Source organism: Anser cygnoides, chromosome 2 (assembly GCF_040182565.1).
Source record: "Anser cygnoides isolate HZ-2024a breed goose chromosome 2, Taihu_goose_T2T_genome, whole genome shotgun sequence".
Lineage (NCBI taxonomy): Eukaryota > Metazoa > Chordata > Aves > Anseriformes > Anatidae > Anser > Anser cygnoides.
In genome coordinates, this window is record NC_089874.1 from 46,249,739 (window position 1) to 46,266,985 (window position 17,247).

General features: G+C 55.9%; 1 protein-coding gene across 2 annotated transcripts in view; it reads left to right on the forward strand.

Moving 5' to 3' along the window:
* Nucleotides 1-17,247, forward strand: part of UBA5 (ubiquitin like modifier activating enzyme 5) — a 41,667-nt gene that overhangs the window by 10,374 nt on the left and 14,046 nt on the right. The gene's annotated exons all lie outside the window — the stretch shown is intronic.

A 17,247-nucleotide genomic window follows, 5' to 3' on the forward strand; every position in this document is an offset into this window, starting at 1 on the left:
CCGAAGGGATTGCTGAAAATTCTCAGTTGTTGTATCAGCCTCACGCGATAAGAAGACTCAGCTGTATGCATAAAATCCAGGCTGAAGAAGGAACACGGTGCCCAAAGTAGAACTTAAAACAATTAAGTTAGCTGAGCTTATAAAAGATCAAAAGTGCTGAAGCAGTTAAACAATGACTGAGCATGTGCAAAACAGAAAGAAGTTCAAGACGAAAAAAACTATGAGCCTTTATCAGAAAGCCCCCAAAGTACGACCACCAGAGGTTACTGTGCCTGCGATAGTAGGAGGGGCAATATGATAATTAGGTCTGAGAAACCATTAGCATAAATCCTGCCCTTTCTTGCAAACTGCATGAATACGGATATCACCGTACCATGAATAAAGTACTCCTTGTCTTGCTTAGGTGTACGTGTTGGGTGGAATTATCCCCCACACACCCAGCGCTGTTAATAAAGAATACCTGCTTTCTAATTCTCCCAAAGGAGTCTTGGAAAGTTGCATTGCTTTTTGCGTTCCACCATTGATGAGGACACAAGAAGAAACTGAGGAACAACTTATCACCTGGGAAGGTGGAAATTGGCCAGAGACAGTGGGAACGTGACTGAGAAGCCTAGGGTTGTTTAGAGAAAATCAGGAGCATCGGCACCTCTTGGCTGTCTCAGGAGGACGATAGAAATGAGCAGCGCCTCATTGGTTACGTGAAGTGGTGGCATCCTACGCCATCTTCTGTGTCAGTGGTGTAAAAGGGGCCTGTGTTTTACCCAGAAGGAAGCTCAGAGAAGGGCTGGGGATGGAAGGGACCTCTGGAGGTCATCTGCTCCAGCCCCCCTGCTGAAGCAGGGCCACGTAGAGCCGTACGGCCGCTGGGCACCGCTGACAAGAGCCTGGCTCCGTCTTCTTTGCATCCTCCCTTTGGGGATGCCTAGACATTGCTATGATCCCCCCGAGCCTTCTCTCCTCCAGGATGAATGCACAGCGATGCACAACGCAATTGCTCACTGCCCACCGAGTGATGATGCCCAGACAGACCCCGCGCGGTGGCAGCCACACTCCGGCCAACCCGCTCAGTCCCAGTCTTCGGCACGACCCCATGCGGTATGGGACATGGCTCTGGCCCGTTTGGGCCAGCTGTCCTGGCTGCGTCCCCTCCCAGCTCGTGGTGCACCCGCAGCCTCCTGGCTCCAGGGCGCTATGGGCAGCTGGAACGTCCTTGACTCTGTGTAAGCAGTGCTCTGCAACAACTGAAAGATCGGCGTGTTATCAGCATCACTGTCATCCGAAATCCAGAACCCAGCTCCATACCAGCTACTGGGAAGACAAGGAACCCTATCCCAGCTGAAACCAGGACAGCCTCGTGCACTTCCCGGCAGCTCCTCAAAAGCATCCCTGAGCGCGCATTTTACGGAATCCCGCTTCTGACAACAACGAAGTTCATGCCGTGACCTTCCGGAGGGTTGACCCCTTCAGGGATGCCCCCGCCCTGCAGGCGTAGAGAGATGGCAAGTGGGAGTTGGTAGGATGCTGCAATACACAAGGACGCGGAGGCCTTCTTTGCTGAAAAGTTCTCTTTACTACACATGGCCACAGACCACCACTAGGCAATGTTCTGTGATTCAAGGCAAGCATGGGGAGAGGTATGAGGCTAATTAAGAAAAGCCATCTCGCAAGAGACCGAACCCAGGAGCGGGCCCCAAGGAATCAAGAACAAAGTGTCACTGCAAAGACGTGAGACTCCCGTCAAAGAGTTGGGAGTCAGCCGGGCACCCCCAGCAAAGGTTCAATGGGTTTAGGATGTCGTGTAGGCAAGAACAATTTGTGCAGCACAGGAAGTTCTGAGGGAGAGAGGCGCTCCATTTTGGGTCGAAAAGGAGTCCTTTTTCTATCAAGAGAGACAGAAGAGGGCAGAGGACACCACCTCCTCAGAGCAGCCAAAAGCCGCTGCTAATTTCTGTGTTTCACCTGAGACAAGCGATAGACACCGATGCTTCCTAGTCTCTGAGAAGGACACCTTTCCCAGAGCCGTTCCTCCTTCTCAGACAGTCCGTTGCTCTTGTAGTTCCTTGCTTTTGCCCTTGGTGCTGGTGTCTTCAGGAAGTCTCTGGTTCTTAGGTACCCTTAGGCTGCACTTGCAGGAGGCCAGCAGCGCCTTCCAAGGATGCTGCAGGTTGCGAGGCCCGGTTCCCAGCTGGCAGGCATTCTCTTCTGGCAGGCTTTTAGGAGGCTTTTGCTGTCAGCCTTTTTCCCAGTCGGGCCAGGTCACCTCTGTGGCTGCTCCCATCCCCAACACTTTCCCATTCCCATGACGACTTCTCATCCCCCAAATGACTTCTCATCCCCAAGTCTCACTCGGGGACCCACAACCCGCAGCCGCTCCCCATGAGGAGCGGACATCCCCAAACCAATCTGTGGCGCAGGCAGAGGACTGCGTTCAGTCCGTCCCCCCCCCTGCCCCTCCCCCCCTTCTGACCGATGCAGGAATAAGTGCAGGCAGAGGCTTTGCAGGGTGGAAAAGTTGTAATTTATTCTTGGGGTAATTGTGGCTGCCACCCCCAGCCCGTCCCCAGGTGAGGCGCGGCCGCCTGCTCAGTTGCGGGGCCTGGCCTGCCGGCCCGCGTGGTCGCCAGACCCCGGCTCCTCCTGCTGGACCCGACGTAGCCACTCTATGTCCTCCGGGTTGTCGTACCACAGGGGCAGTGGCAGTCTGTGCCTGTCCTGCCCCAAGCGCCAGGAGCGGCTGCGGACAAGCTGTCGCGCTTCAAAGGGGCTGCGCTCCCTGCGCCTGGGCGAGGCGCTGCGGGAGCGGTAGCCTGAGGGGCTCCTCTGCCGCTGCTGCTGCTGCTGCTGCCGCCGCTCCAGCCGCGCGTCGCGTTGCAATCTTCTGCGGGGTCGTCGGGCCAGGCGCACAACTCCAACGATGGGCCCGCGGCACAGCGGGCAGGTGTTTCTTTCTGCAGCCCAGGCCTGGATGCAATCCAGGCAGAAGGAGTGCCTGCAGGGGTCCACGCAAGCTGCGTTGGACAGCTGGTCCAAGCAGATGGGGCATGTCTCGTCCTCGGGGGCCTCCTCTGGCTGCTCCTGCTGCTGTGGCCGGCTCATGGTGCCTGCCGCCGCTGCGACGTGGAGCTGGTCGTCCTCTGGGGGAGGCTGCCTTGGTGGCAGGCGCTTATCAGCAGCCTGGGGTCTTCAGCACCTCCCTTGCCTCGCGGGTCGCCGGCAGGACCTCAACGCCTCACGTGTCACCAGCGTGCCACCAGGAGGACTACTGCAGATAGAACCAGGAAGAAAATATTCTAGCAGCAAACAGACGTTAGCTTTCTAGGTTCAACCAAGTTGTCTAGAGTACTGTAGCTGTCAACATTCCGTGTATGGATTGCAAACATTGCTATTAGAATGGCAAATACGCTTATCATCGGTTATACTTGGCAAGACTGCGCTTAGGACAGATGAGGTACATAGATGTCTATAGATTTGAGACCCTTACCGAAGGCCCTCGATGGCTCGCGTGCAACAAGAATGGCTTCGCGTGTGCCTCTTGCAACACCTCCGCCTCTCTCTCCTTCCAGCCGTGGGACCTCGAGCTCTCGACCACCACCAGCCGGACTGGCCGCAGGCGCGCCGCTCAGGGCACTTATAGCCAGCCACCTTTTGTGAGGTCATAGGGTGACATCAGAAGGGTCTCGGGGTGTCCCTGATGGCAGCACTGACAGAGGTCACCTGGCCGTTGTGAGACAATGCTGACGTGAGATGGCTGCTCCACGCTGACAGGAGCCACGTCTGCCAGGCTGGGGTCCAGGCCAGGAGGTCGGCCTGGGAACTGCCCCTGGGAGCCAGGGATGTCCTTGACGTGCAGCTGGACACCTGAGCATTGGAGGCATCCTGAAGAGACCATGGAAACAACGAGTATAAAACACAAAATGTGTAACTGTGACCCGAAGGGATTGCTGAAAATTCTCAGTTGTTGTATCAGCCTCACGCGATAAGAAGACTCAGCTGTATGCATAAAATCCAGGCTGAAGAAGGAACACGGTGCCCAAAGTAGAACTTAAAACAATTAAGTTAGCTGAGCTTATAAAAGATCAAAAGAGCTGAAGCAGTTAAACAATGACTGAGCATGTGCAAAACAGAAAGAAGTTCAAGACGAAAAAAACTATGAGCCTTTATCAGAAAGCCCCCAAAGTGCGACCACCAGAGGTTACTGTGCCTGCGATAGTAGGAGGGGCAATATGATAATTAGGTCTGAGAAACCATTAGCATAAATCCTGCCCTTTCTTGCAAACTGCATGAATACGGATATCACCGTACCATGAATAAAGTACTCCTTGTCTTGCTTAGGTGTACGTGTTGGGTGGAATTATCCCCCACACACCCAGCGCTGTTAATAAAGAATACCTGCTTTCTAATTCTCCCAAAGGAGTCTTGGAAAGTTGCATTGCTTTTTGCGTTCCACCATTGATGAGGACACAAGAAGAAACTGAGGAACAACTTATCACCTGGGAAGGTGGAAATTGGCCAGAGACAGTGGGAACGTGACTGAGAAGCCTAGGGTTGTTTAGAGAAAATCAGGAGCATCGGCACCTCTTGGCTGTCTCAGGAGGACGATAGAAATGAGCAGCGCCTCATTGGTTACGTGAAGTGGTGGCATCCTACGCCATCTTCTGTGTCAGTGGTGTAAAAGGGGCCTGTGTTTTACCCAGAAGGAAGCTCAGAGAAGGGCTGGGGATGGAAGGGACCTCTGGAGGTCATCTGCTCCAGCCCCCCTGCTGAAGCAGGGCCACGTAGAGCCGTACGGCCGCTGGGCACCGCTGACAAGAGCCTGGCTCCGTCTTCTTTGCATCCTCCCTTTGGGGATGCCTAGACATTGCTATGATCCCCCCGAGCCTTCTCTCCTCCAGGATGAATGCACAGCGATGCACAACGCAATTGCTCACTGCCCACCGAGTGATGATGCCCAGACAGACCCCGCGCGGTGGCAGCCACACTCCGGCCAACCCGCTCAGTCCCAGTCTTCGGCACGACCCCATGCGGTATGGGACATGGCTCTGGCCCGTTTGGGCCAGCTGTCCTGGCTGCGTCCCCTCCCAGCTCGTGGTGCACCCGCAGCCTCCTGGCTCCAGGGCGCTATGGGCAGCTGGAACGTCCTTGACTCTGTGTAAGCAGTGCTCTGCAACAACTGAAAGATCGGCGTGTTATCAGCATCACTGTCATCCGAAATCCAGAACCCAGCTCCATACCAGCTACTGGGAAGACAAGGAACCCTATCCCAGCTGAAACCAGGACAGCCTCGTGCACTTCCCGGCAGCTCCTCAAAAGCATCCCTGAGCGCGCATTTTACGGAATCCCGCTTCTGACAACAACGAAGTTCATGCCGTGACCTTCCGGAGGGTTGACCCCTTCAGGGATGCCCCCGCCCTGCAGGCGTAGAGAGATGGCAAGTGGGAGTTGGTAGGATGCTGCAATACACAAGGACGCGGAGGCCTTCTTTGCTGAAAAGTTCTCTTTACTACACATGGCCACAGACCACCACTAGGCAATGTTCTGTGATTCAAGGCAAGCATGGGGAGAGGTATGAGGCTAATTAAGAAAAGCCATCTCGCAAGAGACCGAACCCAGGAGCGGGCCCCAAGGAATCAAGAACAAAGTGTCACTGCAAAGACGTGAGACTCCCGTCAAAGAGTTGGGAGTCAGCCGGGCACCCCCAGCAAAGGTTCAATGGGTTTAGGATGTCGTGTAGGCAAGAATAATTTGTGCAGCACAGGAAGTTCTGAGGGAGAGAGGCGCTCCATTTTGGGTCGAAAAGGAGTCCTTTTTCTATCAAGAGAGACAGAAGAGGGCAGAGGACACCACCTCCTCAGAGCAGCCAAAAGCCGCTGCTAATTTCTGTGTTTCACCTGAGACAAGCGATAGACACCGATGCTTCCTAGTCTCTGAGAAGGACACCTTTCCCAGAGCCGTTCCTCCTTCTCAGACAGTCCGTTGCTCTTGTAGTTCCTTGCTTTTGCCCTTGGTGCTGGTGTCTTCAGGAAGTCTCTGGTTCTTAGGTACCCTTAGGCTGCACTTGCAGGAGGCCAGCAGCGCCTTCCAAGGATGCTGCAGGTTGCGAGGCCCGGTTCCCAGCTGGCAGGCATTCTCTTCTGGCAGGCTTTTAGGAGGCTTTTGCTGTCAGCCTTTTTCCCAGTCGGGCCAGGTCACCTCTGTGGCTGCTCCCATCCCCAACACTTTCCCATTCCCATGACGACTTCTCATCCCCCAAATGACTTCTCATCCCCAAGTCTCACTCGGGGACCCACAACCCGCAGCCGCTCCCCATGAGGAGCGGACATCCCCAAACCAATCTGTGGCGCAGGCAGAGGACTGCGTTCAGTCCGTCCCCCCCCCTGCCCCTCCCCCCCTTCTGACCGATGCAGGAATAAGTGCAGGCAGAGGCTTTGCAGGGTGGAAAAGTTGTAATTTATTCTTGGGGTAATTGTGGCTGCCACCCCCAGCCCGTCCCCAGGTGAGGCGCGGCCGCCTGCTCAGTTGCGGGGCCTGGCCTGCCGGCCCGCGTGGTCGCCAGACCCCGGCTCCTCCTGCTGGACCCGACGTAGCCACTCTATGTCCTCCGGGTTGTCGTACCACAGGGGCAGTGGCAGTCTGTGCCTGTCCTGCCCCAAGCGCCAGGAGCGGCTGCGGACAAGCTCTCGCGCTTCAAAGGGGCTGCGCTCCCTGCGCCTGGGCGAGGCGCTGCGGGAGCGGTAGCCTGAGGGGCTCCTCTGCCGCTGCTGCTGCTGCTGCTGCCGCCGCTCCAGCCGCGCGTCGCGTTGCAATCTTCTGCGGGGTCGTCGGGCCAGGCGCACAACTCCAACGATGGGCCCGCGGCACAGCGGGCAGGTGTTTCTTTCTGCAGCCCAGGCCTGGATGCAATCCAGGCAGAAGGAGTGCCTGCAGGGGTCCACGCAAGCTGCGTTGGACAGCTGGTCCAAGCAGATGGGGCATGTCTCGTCCTCGGGGGCCTCCTCTGGCTGCTCCTGCTGCTGTGGCCGGCTCATGGTGCCTGCCGCCGCTGCGACGTGGAGCTGGTCGTCCTCTGGGGGAGGCTGCCTTGGTGGCAGGCGCTTATCAGCAGCCTGGGGTCTTCAGCACCTCCCTTGCCTCGCGGGTCGCCGGCAGGACCTCAACGCCTCACGTGTCACCAGCGTGCCACCAGGAGGACTACTGCAGATAGAACCAGGAAGAAAATATTCTAGCAGCAAACAGACGTTAGCTTTCTAGGTTCAACCAAGTTGTCTAGAGTACTGTAGCTGTCAACATTCCGTGTATGGATTGCAAACATTGCTATTAGAATGGCAAATACGCTTATCATCGGTTATACTTGGCAAGACTGCGCTTAGGACAGATGAGGTACATAGATGTCTATAGATTTGAGACCCTTACCGAAGGCCCTCGATGGCTCGCGTGCAACAAGAATGGCTTCGCGTGTGCCTCTTGCAACACCTCCGCCTCTCTCTCCTTCCAGCCGTGGGACCTCGAGCTCTCGACCACCACCAGCCGGACTGGCCGCAGGCGCGCCGCTCAGGGCACTTATAGCCAGCCACCTTTTGTGAGGTCATAGGGTGACATCAGAAGGGTCTCGGGGTGTCCCTGATGGCAGCACTGACAGAGGTCACCTGGCCGTTGTGAGACAATGCTGACGTGAGATGGCTGCTCCACGCTGACAGGAGCCACGTCTGCCAGGCTGGGGTCCAGGCCAGGAGGTCGGCCTGGGAACTGCCCCTGGGAGCCAGGGATGTCCTTGACGTGCAGCTGGACACCTGAGCATTGGAGGCATCCTGAAGAGACCATGGAAACAACGAGTATAAAACACAAAATGTGTAACTGTGACCCGAAGGGATTGCTGAAAATTCTCAGTTGTTGTATCAGCCTCACGCGATAAGAAGACTCAGCTGTATGCATAAAATCCAGGCTGAAGAAGGAACACGGTGCCCAAAGTAGAACTTAAAACAATTAAGTTAGCTGAGCTTATAAAAGATCAAAAGTGCTGAAGCAGTTAAACAATGACTGAGCATGTGCAAAACAGAAAGAAGTTCAAGACGAAAAAAACTATGAGCCTTTATCAGAAAGCCCCCAAAGTGCGACCACCAGAGGTTACTGTGCCTGCGATAGTAGGAGGGGCAATATGATAATTAGGTCTGAGAAACCATTAGCATAAATCCTGCCCTTTCTTGCAAACTGCATGAATACGGATATCACCGTACCATGAATAAAGTACTCCTTGTCTTGCTTAGGTGTACGTGTTGGGTGGAATTATCCCCCACACACCCAGCGCTGTTAATAAAGAATACCTGCTTTCTAATTCTCCCAAAGGAGTCTTGGAAAGTTGCATTGCTTTTTGCGTTCCACCATTGATGAGGACACAAGAAGAAACTGAGGAACAACTTATCACCTGGGAAGGTGGAAATTGGCCAGAGACAGTGGGAACGTGACTGAGAAGCCTAGGGTTGTTTAGAGAAAATCAGGAGCATCGGCACCTCTTGGCTGTCTCAGGAGGACGATAGAAATGAGCAGCGCCTCATTGGTTACGTGAAGTGGTGGCATCCTACGCCATCTTCTGTGTCAGTGGTGTAAAAGGGGCCTGTGTTTTACCCAGAAGGAAGCTCAGAGAAGGGCTGGGGATGGAAGGGACCTCTGGAGGTCATCTGCTCCAGCCCCCCTGCTGAAGCAGGGCCACGTAGAGCCGTACGGCCGCTGGGCACCGCTGACAAGAGCCTGGCTCCGTCTTCTTTGCATCCTCCCTTTGGGGATGCCTAGACATTGCTATGATCCCCCCGAGCCTTCTCTCCTCCAGGATGAATGCACAGCGATGCACAACGCAATTGCTCACTGCCCACCGAGTGATGATGCCCAGACAGACCCCGCGCGGTGGCAGCCACACTCCGGCCAACCCGCTCAGTCCCAGTCTTCGGCACGACCCCATGCGGTATGGGACATGGCTCTGGCCCGTTTGGGCCAGCTGTCCTGGCTGCGTCCCCTCCCAGCTCGTGGTGCACCCGCAGCCTCCTGGCTCCAGGGCGCTATGGGCAGCTGGAACGTCCTTGACTCTGTGTAAGCAGTGCTCTGCAACAACTGAAAGATCGGCGTGTTATCAGCATCACTGTCATCCGAAATCCAGAACCCAGCTCCATACCAGCTACTGGGAAGACAAGGAACCCTATCCCAGCTGAAACCAGGACAGCCTCGTGCACTTCCCGGCAGCTCCTCAAAAGCATCCCTGAGCGCGCATTTTACGGAATCCCGCTTCTGACAACAACGAAGTTCATGCCGTGACCTTCCGGAGGGTTGACCCCTTCAGGGATGCCCCCGCCCTGCAGGCGTAGAGAGATGGCAAGTGGGAGTTGGTAGGATGCTGCAATACACAAGGACGCGGAGGCCTTCTTTGCTGAAAAGTTCTCTTTACTACACATGGCCACAGACCACCACTAGGCAATGTTCTGTGATTCAAGGCAAGCATGGGGAGAGGTATGAGGCTAATTAAGAAAAGCCATCTCGCAAGAGACCGAACCCAGGAGCGGGCCCCAAGGAATCAAGAACAAAGTGTCACTGCAAAGACGTGAGACTCCCGTCAAAGAGTTGGGAGTCAGCCGGGCACCCCCAGCAAAGGTTCAATGGGTTTAGGATGTCGTGTAGGCAAGAACAATTTGTGCAGCACAGGAAGTTCTGAGGGAGAGAGGCGCTCCATTTTGGGTCGAAAAGGAGTCCTTTTTCTATCAAGAGAGACAGAAGAGGGCAGAGGACACCACCTCCTCAGAGCAGCCAAAAGCCGCTGCTAATTTCTGTGTTTCACCTGAGACAAGCGATAGACACCGATGCTTCCTAGTCTCTGAGAAGGACACCTTTCCCAGAGCCGTTCCTCCTTCTCAGACAGTCCGTTGCTCTTGTAGTTCCTTGCTTTTGCCCTTGGTGCTGGTGTCTTCAGGAAGTCTCTGGTTCTTAGGTACCCTTAGGCTGCACTTGCAGGAGGCCAGCAGCGCCTTCCAAGGATGCTGCAGGTTGCGAGGCCCGGTTCCCAGCTGGCAGGCATTCTCTTCTGGCAGGCTTTTAGGAGGCTTTTGCTGTCAGCCTTTTTCCCAGTCGGGCCAGGTCACCTCTGTGGCTGCTCCCATCCCCAACACTTTCCCATTCCCATGACGACTTCTCATCCCCCAAATGACTTCTCATCCCCAAGTCTCACTCGGGGACCCACAACCCGCAGCCGCTCCCCATGAGGAGCGGACATCCCCAAACCAATCTGTGGCGCAGGCAGAGGACTGCGTTCAGTCCGTCCCCCCCCCTGCCCCTCCCCCCCTTCTGACCGATGCAGGAATAAGTGCAGGCAGAGGCTTTGCAGGGTGGAAAAGTTGTAATTTATTCTTGGGGTAATTGTGGCTGCCACCCCCAGCCCGTCCCCAGGTGAGGCGCGGCCGCCTGCTCAGTTGCGGGGCCTGGCCTGCCGGCCCGCGTGGTCGCCAGACCCCGGCTCCTCCTGCTGGACCCGACGTAGCCACTCTATGTCCTCCGGGTTGTCGTACCACAGGGGCAGTGGCAGTCTGTGCCTGTCCTGCCCCAAGCGCCAGGAGCGGCTGCGGACAAGCTCTCGCGCTTCAAAGGGGCTGCGCTCCCTGCGCCTGGGCGAGGCGCTGCGGGAGCGGTAGCCTGAGGGGCTCCTCTGCCGCTGCTGCTGCTGCTGCTGCCGCCGCTCCAGCCGCGCGTCGCGTTGCAATCTTCTGCGGGGTCGTCGGGCCAGGCGCACAACTCCAACGATGGGCCCGCGGCACAGCGGGCAGGTGTTTCTTTCTGCAGCCCAGGCCTGGATGCAATCCAGGCAGAAGGAGTGCCTGCAGGGGTCCACGCAAGCTGCGTTGGACAGCTGGTCCAAGCAGATGGGGCATGTCTCGTCCTCGGGGGCCTCCTCTGGCTGCTCCTGCTGCTGTGGCCGGCTCATGGTGCCTGCCGCCGCTGCGACGTGGAGCTGGTCGTCCTCTGGGGGAGGCTGCCTTGGTGGCAGGCGCTTATCAGCAGCCTGGGGTCTTCAGCACCTCCCTTGCCTCGCGGGTCGCCGGCAGGACCTCAACGCCTCACGTGTCACCAGCGTGCCACCAGGAGGACTACTGCAGATAGAACCAGGAAGAAAATATTCTAGCAGCAAACAGACGTTAGCTTTCTAGGTTCAACCAAGTTGTCTAGAGTACTGTAGCTGTCAACATTCCGTGTATGGATTGCAAACATTGCTATTAGAGTGGCAAATACGCTTATCATCGGTTATACTTGGCAAGACTGCGCTTAGGACAGATGAGGTACATAGATGTCTGTAGATTTGAGACCCTTACCGAAGGCCCTCGATGGCTCGCGTGCAACAAGAATGGCTTCGCGTGTGCCTCTTGCAACACCTCCGCCTCTCTCTCTCCTTCCAGCCGTGGGACCTCGAGCTCTCGACCACCACCAGCCGGACTGGCCGCAGGCGCGCCGCTCAGGGCACTTATAGCCAGCCACCTTTTGTGAGGTCATAGGGTGACATCAGAAGGGTCTCGGGGTGTCCCTGATGGCAGCACTGACAGAGGTCACCTGACCGTTGTGAGACAATGCTGACGTGAGATGGCTGCTCCACGCTGACAGGAGCCACGTCTGCCAGGCTGGGGTCCAGGCCAGGAGGTCGGCCTGGGAACTGCCCCTGGGAGCCAGGGATGTCCTTGACGTGCAGCTGGACACCTGAGCATTGGAGGCATCCTGAAGAGACCATGGAAACAACGAGTATAAAACACAAAATGTGTAACTGTGACCCGAAGGGATTGCTGAAAATTCTCAGTTGTTGTATCAGCCTCACGCGATAAGAAGACTCAGCTGTATGCATAAAATCCAGGCTGAAGAAGGAACACGGTGCCCAAAGTAGAACTTAAAACAATTAAGTTAGCTGAGCTTATAAAAGATCAAAAGTGCTGAAGCAGTTAAACAATGACTGAGCATGTGCAAAACAGAAAGAAGTTCAAGACGAAAAAAACTATGAGCCTTTATCAGAAAGCCCCCAAAGTGCGACCACCAGAGGTTACTGTGCCTGCGATAGTAGGAGGGGCAATATGATAATTAGGTCTGAGAAACCATTAGCATAAATCCTGCCCTTTCTTGCAAACTGCATGAATACGGATATCACCGTACCATGAATAAAGTACTCCTTGTCTTGCTTAGGTGTACGTGTTGGGTGGAATTATCCCCCACACACCCAGCGCTGTTAATAAAGAATACCTGCTTTCTAATTCTCCCAAAGGAGTCTTGGAAAGTTGCATTGCTTTTTGCGTTCCACCATTGATGAGGACACAAGAAGAAACTGAGGAACAACTTATCACCTGGGAAGGTGGAAATTGGCCAGAGACAGTGGGAACGTGACTGAGAAGCCTAGGGTTGTTTAGAGAAAATCAGGAGCATCGGCACCTCTTGGCTGTCTCAGGAGGACGATAGAAATGAGCAGCGCCTCATTGGTTACGTGAAGTGGTGGCATCCTACGCCATCTTCTGTGTCAGTGGTGTAAAAGGGGCCTGTGTTTTACCCAGAAGGAAGCTCAGAGAAGGGCTGGGGATGGAAGGGACCTCTGGAGGTCATCTGCTCCAGCCCCCCTGCTGAAGCAGGGCCACGTAGAGCCGTACGGCCGCTGGGCACCGCTGACAAGAGCCTGGCTCCGTCTTCTTTGCATCCTCCCTTTGGGGATGCCTAGACATTGCTATGATCCCCCCGAGCCTTCTCTCCTCCAGGATGAATGCACAGCGATGCACAACGCAATTGCTCACTGCCCACCGAGTGATGATGCCCAGACAGACCCCGCGCGGTGGCAGCCACACTCCGGCCAACCCGCTCAGTCCCAGTCTTCGGCACGACCCCATGCGGTATGGGACATGGCTCTGGCCCGTTTGGGCCAGCTGTCCTGGCTGCGTCCCCTCCCAGCTCGTGGTGCACCCGCAGCCTCCTGGCTCCAGGGCGCTATGGGCAGCTGGAACGTCCTTGACTCTGTGTAAGCAGTGCTCTGCAACAACTGAAAGATCGGCGTGTTATCAGCATCACTGTCATCCGAAATCCAGAACCCAGCTCCATACCAGCTACTGGGAAGACAAGGAACCCTATCCCAGCTGAAACCAGGACAGCCTCGTGCACTTCCCGGCAGCTCCTCAAAAGCATCCCTGAGCGCGCATTTTACGGAATCCCGCTTCTGACAACAACGAAGTTCATGCCGTGACCTTCCGGAGGGTTGACCCCTTCAGGGATGCCCCCGCCCTGCAGGCGTAGAGAGATGGCAAGTGGGAGTTGGTAGGATGCTGCAATACACAAGGACACGGAGGCCTTCTTTGCTGAAAAGTTCTCTTTACTACACATGGCCACAGACCACCACTAGGCAATGTTCTGTGATTCAAGGCAAGCATGGGGAGAGGTATGAGGCTAATTAAGAAAAGCCATCTCGCAAGAGACCGAACCCAGGAGCGGGCCCCAAGGAATCAAGAACAAAGTGTCACTGCAAAGACGTGAGACTCCCGTCAAAGAGTTGGGAGTCAGCCGGGCACCCCCAGCAAAGGTTCAATGGGTTTAGGATGTCGTGTAGGCAAGAACAATTTGTGCAGCACAGGAAGTTCTGAGGGAGAGAGGCGCTCCATTTTGGGTCGAAAAGGAGTCCTTTTTCTATCAAGAGAGACAGAAGAGGGCAGAGGACACCACCTCCTCAGAGCAGCCAAAAGCCGCTGCTAATTTCTGTGTTTCACCTGAGACAAGCGATAGACACCGATGCTTCCTAGTCTCTGAGAAGGACACCTTTCCCAGAGCCGTTCCTCCTTCTCAGACAGTCCGTTGCTCTTGTAGTTCCTTGCTTTTGCCCTTGGTGCTGGTGTCTTCAGGAAGTCTCTGGTTCTTAGGTACCCTTAGGCTGCACTTGCAGGAGGCCAGCAGCGCCTTCCAAGGATGCTGCAGGTTGCGAGGCCCGGTTCCCAGCTGGCAGGCATTCTCTTCTGGCAGGCTTTTAGGAGGCTTTTGCTGTCAGCCTTTTTCCCAGTCGGGCCAGGTCACCTCTGTGGCTGCTCCCATCCCCAACACTTTCCCATTCCCATGACGACTTCTCATCCCCCAAATGACTTCTCATCCCCAAGTCTCACTCGGGGACCCACAACCCGCAGCCGCTCCCCATGAGGAGCGGACATCCCCAAACCAATCTGTGGCGCAGGCAGAGGACTGCGTTCAGTCCGTCCCCCCCCCGCCCCTCCCCCCCTTCTGACCGATGCAGGAATAAGTGCAGGCAGAGGCTTTGCAGGGTGGAAAAGTTGTAATTTATTCTTGGGGTAATTGTGGCTGCCACCCCCAGCCCGTCCCCAGGTGAGGCGCGGCCGCCTGCTCAGTTGCGGGGCCTGGCCTGCCGGCCCGCGTGGTCGCCAGACCCCGGCTCCTCCTGCTGGACCCGACGTAGCCACTCTATGTCCTCCGGGTTGTCGTACCACAGGGGCAGTGGCAGTCTGTGCCTGTCCTGCCCCAAGCGCCAGGAGCGGCTGCGGACAAGCTCTCGCGCTTCAAAGGGGCTGCGCTCCCTGCGCCTGGGCGAGGCGCTGCGGGAGCGGTAGCCTGAGGGGCTCCTCTGCCGCTGCTGCTGCTGCTGCTGCCGCCGCTCCAGCCGCGCGTCGCGTTGCAATCTTCTGCGGGGTCGTCGGGCCAGGCGCACAACTCCAACGATGGGCCCGCGGCACAGCGGGCAGGTGTTTCTTTCTGCAGCCCAGGCCTGGATGCAATCCAGGCAGAAGGAGTGCCTGCAGGGGTCCACGCAAGCTGCGTTGGACAGCTGGTCCAAGCAGATGGGGCATGTCTCGTCCTCGGGGGCCTCCTCTGGCTGCTCCTGCTGCTGTGGCCGGCTCATGGTGCCTGCCGCCGCTGCGACGTGGAGCTGGTCATCCTCTGGGGGAGGCTGCCTTGGTGGCAGGCGCTTATCAGCAGCCTGGGGTCTTCAGCACCTCCCTTGCCTCGCGGGTCGCCGGCAGGACCTCAACGCCTCACGTGTCACCAGCGTGCCACCAGGAGGACTACTGCAGATAGAACCAGGAAGAAAATATTCTAGCAGCAAACAGACGTTAGCTTTCTAGGTTCAACCAAGTTGTCTAGAGTACTGTAGCTGTCAACATTCCGTGTATGGATTGCAAACATTGCTATTAGAATGGCAAATACGCTTATCATCGGTTATACTTGGCAAGACTGCGCTTAGGACAGATGAGGTACATAGATGTCTGTAGATTTGAGACCCTTACCGAAGGCCCTCGATGGCTCGCGTGCAACAAGAATGGCTTCGCGTGTGCCTCTTGCAACACCTCCGCCTCTCTCTCTCCTTCCAGCCGTGGGACCTCGAGCTCTCGACCACCACCAGCCGGACTGGCCGCAGGCGCGCCGCTCAGGGCACTTATAGCCAGCCACCTTTTGTGAGGTCATAGGGTGACATCAGAAGGGTCTCGGGGTGTCCCTGATGGCAGCACTGACAGAGGTCACCTGACCGTTGTGAGACAATGCTGACGTGAGATGGCTGCTCCACGCTGACAGGAGCCACGTCTGCCAGGCTGGGGTCCAGGCCAGGAGGTCGGCCTGGGAACTGCCCCTGGGAGCCAGGGATGTCCTTGACGTGCAGCTGGACACCTGAGCATTGGAGGCATCCTGAAGAGACCATGGAAACAACGAGTATAAAACACAAAATGTGTAACTGTGACCCGAAGGGATTGCTGAAAATTCTCAGTTGTTGTATCAGCCTCACGCGATAAGAAGACTCAGCTGTATGCATAAAATCCAGGCTGAAGAAGGAACACGGTGCCCAAAGTAGAACTTAAAACAATTAAGTTAGCTGAGCTTATAAAAGATCAAAAGTGCTGAAGCAGTTAAACAATGACTGAGCATGTGCAAAACAGAAAGAAGTTCAAGACGAAAAAAACTATGAGCCTTTATCAGAAAGCCCCCAAAGTGCGACCACCAGAGGTTACTGTGCCTGCGATAGTAGGAGGGGCAATATGATAATTAGGTCTGAGAAACCATTAGCATAAATCCTGCCCTTTCTTGCAAACTGCATGAATACGGATATCACCGTACCATGAATAAAGTACTCCTTGTCTTGCTTAGGTGTACGTGTTGGGTGGAATTATCCCCCACACACCCAGCGCTGTTAATAAAGAATACCTGCTTTCTAATTCTCCCAAAGGAGTCTTGGAAAGTTGCATTGCTTTTTGCGTTCCACCATTGATGAGGACACAAGAAGAAACTGAGGAACAACTTATCACCTGGGAAGGTGGAAATTGGCCAGAGACAGTGGGAACGTGACTGAGAAGCCTAGGGTTGTTTAGAGAAAATCAGGAGCATCGGCACCTCTTGGCTGTCTCAGGAGGACGATAGAAATGAGCAGCGCCTCATTGGTTACGTGAAGTGGTGGCATCCTACGCCATCTTCTGTGTCAGTGGTGTAAAAGGGGCCTGTGTTTTACCCAGAAGGAAGCTCAGAGAAGGGCTGGGGATGGAAGGGACCTCTGGAGGTCATCTGCTCCAGCCCCCCTGCTGAAGCAGGGCCACGTAGAGCCGTACGGCCGCTGGGCACCGCTGACAAGAGCCTGGCTCCGTCTTCTTTGCATCCTCCCTTTGGGGATGCCTAGACATTGCTATGATCCCCCCGAGCCTTCTCTCCTCCAGGATGAATGCACAGCGATGCACAACGCAATTGCTCACTGCCCACCGAGTGATGATGCCCAGACAGACCCCGCGCGGTGGCAGCCACACTCCGGCCAACCCGCTCAGTCCCAGTCTTCGGCACGACCCCATGCGGTATGGGACATGGCTCTGGCCCGTTTGGGCCAGCTGTCCTGGCTGCGTCCCCTCCCAGCTCGTGGTGCACCCGCAGCCTCCTGGCTCCAGGGCGCTATGGGCAGCTGGAACGTCCTTGACTCTGTGTAAGCAGTGCTCTGCAACAACTGAAAGATCGGCGTGTTATCAGCATCACTGTCATCCGAAATCCAGAACCCAGCTCCATACCAGCTACTGGGAAGACAAGGAACCCTATCCCAGCTGAAACCAGGACAGCCTCGTGCACTTCCCGGCAGCTCCTCAAAAGCATCCCTGAGCGCGCATTTTACGGAATCCCGCTTCTGACAACAACGAAGTTCATGCCGTGACCTTCCGGAGGGTTGACCCCTTCAGGGATGCCCCCGCCCTGCAGGCGTAGAGAGATGGCAAGTGGGAGTTGGTAGGATGCTGCAAT